Source organism: Metopolophium dirhodum, chromosome 4 (genome assembly GCF_019925205.1).
Source record: "Metopolophium dirhodum isolate CAU chromosome 4, ASM1992520v1, whole genome shotgun sequence".
NCBI classification, from domain to species: domain Eukaryota; kingdom Metazoa; phylum Arthropoda; class Insecta; order Hemiptera; family Aphididae; genus Metopolophium; species Metopolophium dirhodum.
Genome location: NC_083563.1, coordinates 29,657,839 through 29,668,692, shown reverse-complemented (window position 1 = coordinate 29,668,692; position 10,854 = coordinate 29,657,839).

Below are 10,854 nucleotides of genomic sequence, written 5' to 3'. Positions count from 1 at the left end.
CTTCTATGGAGATTACTATTGTAAATTGAATTTTCATCACATTCGACCACCCCAATATTATGCAACATAAACGCACTATGGCAAAAAAAAATAAAAGAAAAAAAATCATAAGAAAAATTCATTACGCGATACAGTAAAACTTTTCCAAAAATAAATCTACCCTATTCATAAATGTCCTATGGTAAATTGCTATCGTAATTGTTTGCATATATATACAAATTCTTCATAATATGTCATGTTGTAAGAACAAAAAGAGAAAACTATATCAATGTCACTTTTAGATGCAAATAAAAATAATATATATATGTAGGTACCTACTTATGAAAAACTATCAAATATCGAATGTTTAGTCAGTAGTAGGTATAATATGTGTATTTACTATTATTTAGAGTACATATTTAAATTACTTACTATCTGATTTTTATTTTGTTTCTATTTCTAAAAAGGTAAATAAGACGTCAAAACCTTTAAAAGGTAATACAAGGATCCTATAGTATGTTTTCATATACCAATCAAGCAATATCGAAAATACAGAGTCACAAATTGTTTATACTTGTTTTAGAAGATTGTAAGCTGTTTTAGTATAACACACATAATAACTTGGACGTGTTTTAATTATAACGTACCAATTAATCTATTAAAGGTTATAAGAATTTTGAAAACATTCCAAAATTATTGATTTTGCCCCCCAAATCCTAAAAGAAGAGTAATTTCAAAAAATTAAATATTCCTGGAGAAGTTTAAATCAAAAATCAAAAATTTGGGGAAATAGATAATAAATAAATTTGATGACAAATTCAAATTTGTTTTAACAATTCTTATCAGCTTACTAGATCAATTAAATTTGAATTCATATGTTACACCTGTATTCGACAAAGATAGAAAATTATATCTTTCAATCCCTTAAAGTTAGAATTTTTATAAATTTGTTGAAACATAGAAAATTTGAAAATTATTTTGTGTTTAAAAATGCATAACATTTTTAACCTTCATACTTAAGGTTTGAAAATTGAATACAAGATTCCACTTTAGTTTTTACTATAAATATTTAAAAATATTTAAGATAGGTTCATATAATGATTGCACACTTTGCACAAATTTTCAGAAAATTTTAAAATAATTGTGTAGTTAAAAATGTATAAAACGTTCAATTTGTATAGTCGTCTTGTATATTAGAAATTCGAAACTATGTTATCTGTAGACAATTTAAAGTACCCATCGGCCATCAACTCACAATAAGACAAATCCCATCAACATAAAACGAAAACGATAAAATAACATTATAAAGATTTGAAGGCTAAAATCGATAGTCTAAATCTCAGTAAATTCTTAATTATCAATGTCAATGACACAACGTTACCAAAATATGCAACCTCGAATACCTTGGCTAAAGTGAAAATATTTATAATAGTCGACAAAACATCATCATAGCCGTATATAGGGCTATGGATATTTATCACATATTTATTATTAGTATGTACTACGTAAAGTGTAAACGTTAAAAAAAAAATTTAATCGTGATTACAGATTCAACTTCAATAATATACTCAGTATAATTTTATAAGAATAAAACGCAAGTGTCTGAAAAACCGCACTAAACGTATATATAATAATTATTACTATATGAGTTAATAACAGTATTATAAGTATAATTGCAAGCTCGGTAAATAAAAAAAACAAACAATCGAAGTTACTTATGGTTTCGTCGTTTCAAGATAAATTTGTTCGACTTTTTATAGTTACTGAGTAAACAAAATGTCGAAAAGATACGGTCTTAATAATTACAACTTGCATCCTAAGCAAATATCATAAATAGATCAACGACAAACCCAAACTGATGATACGCCTAATTTGCACGACTATAATAATATATTAGTACGTTCCAAAAACTTCACCAAAGTATAAATTGCTTCGGAATACTCTCAACGTCAATTAAGAAAAAAAGCGTGCAAGTGAGTAACCGCTCTATGCTGTACTAAAGGTGTCGTGTTTACCTCATCATTGAATAGGTCACTGTAATATTAATAATTTACGTTTCAAAATCAATGATAAATTATTGCATGCGAAAATTGGTTCCGTGCGGAGACAGTCTATCAGCTTAATAATATATTTTTGAGTATATTTTATCATACAAAATAAATTATAATATTGCTGTTAAAGTTATTTATATTATATTATTATTAGTAGTAATTATACGATAGGTGTTCTACGGTGTATATATATTGTAATAGGTAACATATAAGTGAACATGAATCAAAATATTTTGAAAATTTCATTGCATATTATTATGGTGGGATATAAAAATATAGTACGTAAAGGTATAAAAACCCCACTAATATCATTTATGAATCACAACAAAACAACTAAAATCCTTGTTCTTTGTTTAAATATTCAATTTTGTCAATATTTTAACTTCAAATATCTATAAAAAAAAAAAAACTGTTTTAACATATTTGTAGAAATTTAGGTGGCAATAAAAACCGCTTAAGAAGCAGTTTGTATTAAAATATATACTCTATAGCCTTAGCTATAATTGAGTAATTTATTTATTTTTAACTACAATAAAATTGTGAACGTACTATGAATTTTATTTTCCCTCTTTTACTTGACCCTCCCCCATCAGTAAAAAAATTTAAAAAAAACGAAGTATTTGAAGTGGAAGATTGATGCATATATACTGTTCAAAATGTGATATAAAATACAATAAACACACACACACATCATTGTAAAATCAATACCATCATCGCTTCGCTCAGAATCTATAAAAAAAAAAAACGTATTCAATACACATCATATTGTAATAGGTACCTACGCATAAAAAATAATCACAAAGGTGTCTACTGCATTTTTTTGTTTTAGAATTTAAAAGTGCACACATAATTGTTGACTGTGCTACAACTCACAAGTCACAACCCGGTGGTACGACAATAGTCAATAATTGAATAGAATAACATTAACCACCAATTGTATGTATAAAATATACACTGACAAATTGCATAAAATTAAAAGTTTGGTTTTGAAAATAACTTATTATAATAACCAACTGTGGTCGACGGTCGTTAAACATATCAATGTCATCCATAGTGGTGTAAGTCACATTTACGTAAAAATAAAGTTATGTATTTTGGGTATACCTTTAAAAGCCAATTTGTTGAAAGACAATGTGAAGTTAATCGTAACTCATATCCTCTAGATGGCACCACAATACAAACGAATTTATTTATACCAACAAATTTATTTTAGAATTTTTAATTAAGGGACTCCAGTCGGTCTTTTCAAAAGTCAAAACTAATGTAGATTTAACCAATTGAAATATAAATGTTGTATATTTTAATGTTTTTAAATATATTTAAATTTCTTATCATAAAATAAATCTAAAATGAAACTGCAGGGGGCTGCAGGGGGGCTAGAATTGATGAAGAAATGTGGTTTTTAGACTAAAGAGCCAGACATAATAGAAGGAATTTGGTTTGAAAGATATCAATTTTTTTAATTGATTTTCATTGATTGTCAAGTTTAGTAAAGTTTCCATCGAGGCTATTTTGAATATCTACTTTTTCAGCTGTGTTATCCATGAATAAAAATATGACATTTTCATATTTATATTATCATATTAATACGCATTATTACACTAACAATAATTGGAAAATTAAAAATCGCCTATATGGAAACCTAGTAAGCTTGTTAATCATTCATAATCCGTTTTCAAAATTGAAATCCGTCAAACCGAATTCCTCCAGTTTTGTCTGGCTTTTTGATCGAAGTCACTTTTTTTTCATCGACCAGACCCTTAACCCGTTTATTTCTCTAATTAAGGTTTATACTATGGCTTTGATCCCTTCATTTATCAAATTACCAGCAAGCAGTAATAACTAAAAACTATTAAGAATAGATTTGTTCTATTATATTATGTTCTATGACTAATTATAACCCATAATACGAATAATCTTGTGAACAAGATCTCGACATAAATTTAGACTTTACGTATTCTGCGTCGAATAAGACTTATATATTAATTGTATTGATTGTAGTTTGTTATGCTTATTACGAATATTCAATCAGATATGTAAGCCTATTAAGTAAAGTGACATTGGTGAAGTTATTAATTTGTTTTGTTTTAATAATAATATATGATCAATATAATGTACATTTAAACTGCCTTTATGTAATCCTACTTTATACAATTGAATATTTTGTTTCGCACACAAATAACTAATTTTATAATTTATTTTTATAACATGTAAATATTTACGTAACGAAATCGACTAAAATTAAAAAGTGATTAAATATTGATTGTATAGGGAGTGAATGGGTAAAATGATATCTTGTTACACCTGATATTATGTTTGGGCACCACTGATAATATAAGTGAGCATATCAAATTTTGTTGGGAATTTAATCACTGTAGGTAGGTATTGATTTTTTTTTTCTGATTACAAGAAGTAACGCTGAGGCAGATCCGACATTTATACGGTCTTATAAGAGAATTTTTACTACGTACAAAATAAGCACGGCGTCGTATTAAGCATTAGTCAGGTGTCGTTTTAACAGAACAGAAACATTGAATGTTATCAATCAACGTCGTGTATCAGTTTCCTGTGTATGGTTGTGATCCTGGTTCGCTGTGCTCTAATTGTAAATACTTGTTTTCTGTCTATTTCATAATAAGTTAATCACTTCCTGCAGTGCCGTATTTGCGGAGGAGGCTGAGTAGTGAGTACTGAGTAGGCTGGATAATTTTATTTTAAATTTCAATACGACATATTTATAAGATTCATAAATATATGTATAAACATAATTTTATAGTTCAAGGGTTGAAATTCGTTAAGGATAATACAAAATTGCAGAGTTTTTAATAAATATAATATTGTATAGGTACTATACAGGTAAGGAATAAAAACCAAAAGGTAATGTCGATTACTCATTAGCATTTAAAATTTAAAAAAAAACAACACTATAGGTATACCGACAAGCCAAGCTCTTCTTGAACGTATTTTTTTTTAAGTTCCAAACGGTTTGTAAAAATATAAAAACGAACACATTGAAAAACAACCAATATTTTAAAAGTTAAAACCATTCAGTCGAGCTTTAAAATGAACTGTATTTTAATATAATATTGAAGCAGTGCACTTGATAATATTATGATGTAAGTACCATACCGACTGAAGCCATATTATTCTCTTAATGATACGTTTAGGCATTGTTCACGCTAATATAATGTATATAATACATATAAATACATATTATAATATATAAATATATCAGCGGTGGCATTAAAATAATACCTTAGCAGAATGTATCGTTAAAACGGCAACGGTTGAGTAGAGGTTATTATACAGACAGACATATGCGACGACGGCGGCATTAGTCTAAAATATATATATAACCATCACACTGACAGTTCATTAAGCCTATTGAGTTTGTGCACAACGTATTATGCCCGCGAGAAAAAGTATAAAAAAAATACAATTTTATGGACCCGACTTCTACGTATATCTATATATTATATACAACGTATGGTTACATTGTGTATTATTATAAAATATTTGGTTGGAAAACCGCAGAGCCGATGTATACGAGTCGTAACTACAGTATAATAATATGTTACTTCTTATAAGGAATATGTATATATATTATATTATAATTTTATAACACTCTACAGAGTATACAGGGCACTGAAATACCACGTGGGACGGTTCATTGTATTGTGTATATATACTATATAGTTTTAAATTTATCGATAACTGGCAGAAAGCTGCTATGTATATAATATAATAAACAATATCATAAGTTCACCTATGTATGTCGGATAATCCAAAAAACAAAACAGTCATATATTCGATTAAAAACGTTTTCTGCAGGCTTCATCGGAAGCGTGTATGCTGCACTGGGTGTAACAAAATAAATATCTGAGTTTCAAAAAGCTTTAAAGTGAAAAGTATAAATCTGAAAATAATTTTTATTCGTCGTAGATACTTACTTCCCATATGTCTCAAGTTGTCCAATGTACCCTCCCTCAAATTTAACACAGCCGATAAACAACCGATCTTCTATTAATCCATCTTTAGTATATCAGGAGTGACAGTTTGAAATGTATTTGTGGTCCTCGTTTTCAATTATCACTCATTGTGAGGCATTGGTTGATTAAATGAGCATCCTTTCACGTAACCCAACAAGTATCTTGGAGTAATGTCAGGTGACCTGAGAGGCCAGTAGTAAAATTATAAAAACCATTGTGAGTACAGAGTTATCAGGCATCGATTGGGTGTGAAACCGAATCGTTTGTGGTTGATTCAAGCACTTCGATAAGAATATGAGACACGAGTTTACATCCACCTTTCTTTAAGCCATAGAGATCAATGGATATTTTGGTTCGAGGATTTCCTTTAGTTACGAAGCATCGCGTGTATGAGATACTCCATCGTCATAATAATGTAAAAATTTGGTGGTTAGAAAACGAGGATCACCACTGCATTTAAAACTGTCACTATTCTATGTTTGAGAGGAACTAAAATATTTGTTGGATATTGTGAGAGTCACTCGAGTTACTCTAAACAACAAATACAATTAATAAAAACTGTTTTGGGATGAGTATTGTAATAACAATTATAAAGATCTTTTAAAATCGTATTATATTGATTTTATTACACCTTATACTATGATACCATATTATATACTTAATTTCGAAACGCTTTTGATTGCTTCCATATAATTGTTTTCATTATATATCCTAAACTAAATGTTTTGAGATATAAAACTGTGGTGTAATAACACTAATAACTAATGATATTATGGCATCGATATTACCATATTGGGCTGAGTTACCTACTTCGAGTGGATATCAAATAAATCAAATATATAATTGAAATTTGCCAATTAATGTTACCAAGAGTGCTTAAAATTATACACTAAAGCTTCACTATTTTAGCATTACTAATTTCAGAAAAACAAACTTATAATATAAATTATTTCACAAGAATTACCCAAAAAGTTTGATTTTAAAATATTACAGTTGCATTGTATGTATAAACTGCATTGTGTAAATACATAAACATAATATATATTTTAATATAATATATTAGGTATGCATTAAATTCAAACGTAATGTTTCAATTGAAACGATTTATTTACTTCATGAATTATTATATTTATCATATAAATACAACAAGTGAATTTATTAATAATATGATGTATTAATCAAGTTATCACTGTAGAGTGTAGAGATATGTTCAAAACCACATTATTGTCGTATTGTGCGGTCAATCAAATGACAAGAGTGTTATGAGTATCTTGCTGGGACCATTGTGGGTATCTGTATATGAAATCAATGTTATGTCGAATACCATAGCACTTAAGAATTTTTCTGATGTCCATATCCGGTATGCAGCTGACATTATGAACCAGGTATTCACCAATATCCGAGAAAACCGTCCAAAAGTGTCGGAAGCCCGCGATGTCAACAGTTTGCTGCAAGCTCGTGGACGATGTAAATCGATGCCCAATATGCCGTTCCAGACAATTTCCACATGCAATGCACCCGAACTGTAACACTTGTGATACGCCGCAGTTAAATTTGATTCAGTGCATGGCAGCAGTAGTACAGTTTGGTGGTGATGCCGAGTCTATAAACGGCTCGACAAAAGCGCCAGACCACGAAACGGCCAGTCTCCAAGACATGATAGATAACCTAAGACGACTGCAGTAACTGCCGTCAGTCCTAGACGTCCCTCGCCGTGCAGCCGGGTGAAAGGATTCGCTCGAAGAATGTTTTGTTTCTGTGCTATGGACATAGGCCGTGATGTATAGAGTTCGTAACGTTATATGAGGAGTGTTTGGGCACCGGATTTTAAACGTCGTGGCTGCTTTGAAAGATTCTCCTCCCCACTCACTTTCACTGTGCTTATGTCGTACGCCACCTTGCACGTTCGTCCATTGTTCACTCCTAGATTTTGTGTCCGGATGGACGCGCCCTATGTGTTCGCTGGACAATCCGTCCGAATCCGTTTACGTCCACCATTTAGCGCGTTCACCCGTCTGAAGTTTTTAGTGCCCGTGTTTGCGGCTGTGAAGGCAGGTTTTCTGCAGGTATTCCATGCACCGTGCCAAAGTCAGATCTCCACACTTGGTCGAGCACAGTTGCCATCCGCTTCCGGAATAATAGCGTCAGTTTGACATAAATTTTGAGCCGTTCTAAACCCAAACCTGGAAGGACATGTTTGTTGAAGACAAGTTTCAGTAAAAAAAATATACATGTAAATAACAATATGGCTATAATATATACTGTCATAATCCAATGTATAGATTTATATGAATAAACGTTTTTGTCATGTTATTTAATTGGTTTTGTTTTAAAGCTATTATTATATAGTATAAGGCTATTGAAAGCTGTGCGTTTTTTCGTGCATTTAGCGGAAGAAAAATTCAACCAGTATCAAAAGTCCGATTTTAATTTTGAAAATATATTTAAATTCCTTACCCTCTTTTCTGGGTTATGTAAGGAATGGATTTTCGATTTTATTTTATTTTTTCAGTAACATTAAAGTAAAGGTCAATTTTGAAAAAAAAAAATACATTATATTATATATAATTCATTTAGTACTATACTAATTAAACAATACAAAAGTCGAAAATCCATTTCCTACATAACCTAAAAAATAGAATAAGGAATTCAAATATCTTTTTAAAATTAAAATCTTGTACTGGGTTTTGTACTGGGTGAATTTTTCTTCCGCTTTTCGGGACTTTCATGTTGAAACTTTTTTGACTGCAAAATTTAGTGATGTGTGACTGCGCGTTTATGCGTTACTGATTTCCAAGAATTAGCCGTAGTTTATTTTTAATTACATAAAGCGTTCAGGGAGCACACTAATGATCAATCATATATAACTCACAATGGATATTATAGAATATTTTCTAAATACCACCCCTTAAAAATAGTTCGCTTTCAACAGCCTTAATATAATACAATTAATTTATGCGGCTTGTGGAAATCGTGTCTATATCGTACAGGTATACTTTCGGTTTTATTGTAACCAATGTAAAAATATGTGTACATTTGATCGATTTAGCTCCTTTTAGTTCTGAATAACTCTTTAAATAATGGAAAAGTTTTAAAGTTCTTTTTGTTTAAAAATCAATTATTTTTGTGTTTTAACTTAAACAAACTTTTTTTGTAGTTCTTATATCGAAAAAATAAAAACAATATTTCACAGCCAAAGTCCTCTTTTTTATGTGCTGAAAATGTTATTTCTTAGTTATGACTGTAGCCTTTTTGGTCCTTTCCACCGAAAAACAGTTTTTGCTATGGTTTCATTTGTAAGACTGAGACAACACATGTGGTTGTAGCGTCCTGTTATCGACGATTGTTGAGCGTTGGTTTGGAATCTAGGAAAATAGTTAAAAATAAAACATAGGTACTAATTCAACATATTTGTGTATACAGTACGACAGCTGACGGCTTACAATGATGATGGATACAATTTAATAAACCATTTGATGGTTCCATTGACCATTATACATTAAAATAACTTAGAAAAATAAAATAATTTTAAAATATATCAATAAAATAATAAATTATTATTTATAAAAACAGAAGTTTTACTATTACCAATATCGTAAGAAACCAATACAGACAATTTGGAACTGCGAATTTTGATATTTGGAGTGCTTAGAAAATTCCTCTCTAGTTGCGCCAATACTTGTGGGTATACACTAATGAACGTTCAATCGTAGTTAAATATGTTGTATTGTACTATTGTATAATAATGTGCGGTAACATTTTCCCACAACACGCATATTATTTCATATACTAAATGATCTCAATTTTTTTTTTTTTAATTATTAATTAACCCGCTGCAACATAGGCATTGAGTGAAGGTTATTTTTAAGTTGATTTTTCGCTGTGTGGTAGGGTACAGTTCATTTGAACACTGTGTGTGTGACAATGATTTGTCACTAAATCCCGGGTGGTCACCCATCCGGGAACTATTGACACGAGTCGGTTCTGGCATTCAGAACACGTTTCGTGATTGAGGACAACCACTGCGCCACACCAGCCTACAAACATATTATTGTAACACTGCATAAAGTGATATTATAGTTATTATATTTGAAGGAAATATAGGAAAGTAATTTAAAAATGTACTCATCTAATTAAAAATTAAATTATTTTATTTCGAAGTACATTATTAGTATTAGGTACATTGTAATCCGACTCGATTACATACAAACAAATCGCACTCTGGACCAATGTTTATTCGATTCTATACTTTATGATGAACGGATTTTATGATTGAAACCATTTTATTCGAACAATAAGATGGAACAATGTTTTATCCGGGCCGATTTTAATAAAATGTATTCAACATTTTGTTTTGGATCAAGTGGAACTTTGTTCAACGATGTATTATTTTCTCGTAGTTTATATTTATTATAGATACGATATTGCGATTAATATAATTAATATTATGACATTGAATTTGAAAGTCATACCTTTGCCATCGCTGGACGACAAAAAACAGTTTTATTTTACAGTCAAAATGTAACAAAAATATAATGTACAAAAACAAAATACATGTGACGATCGCTACTCGGTTTTTAAAGTCCACAGCGAAAATTAACGACTACTTGCCGGAAACCGTCTTCTAGAAGTGATATTATAATTAATTAAAGATCGAAGTGGTTTTTCGGACGACAGACACTCATCGGCACGATCGGTTTTTGCGCTTAAGACATCAAAAAAATAGATATTTTTTTTGTGGTTCTCTTTATCGGTTTTTCTTTTCAAGGGTGCCTGATAAGTTTAATTTTATTATTTGAAATTAAGCATATTATTGAGTATTTCAAAAATTTTTA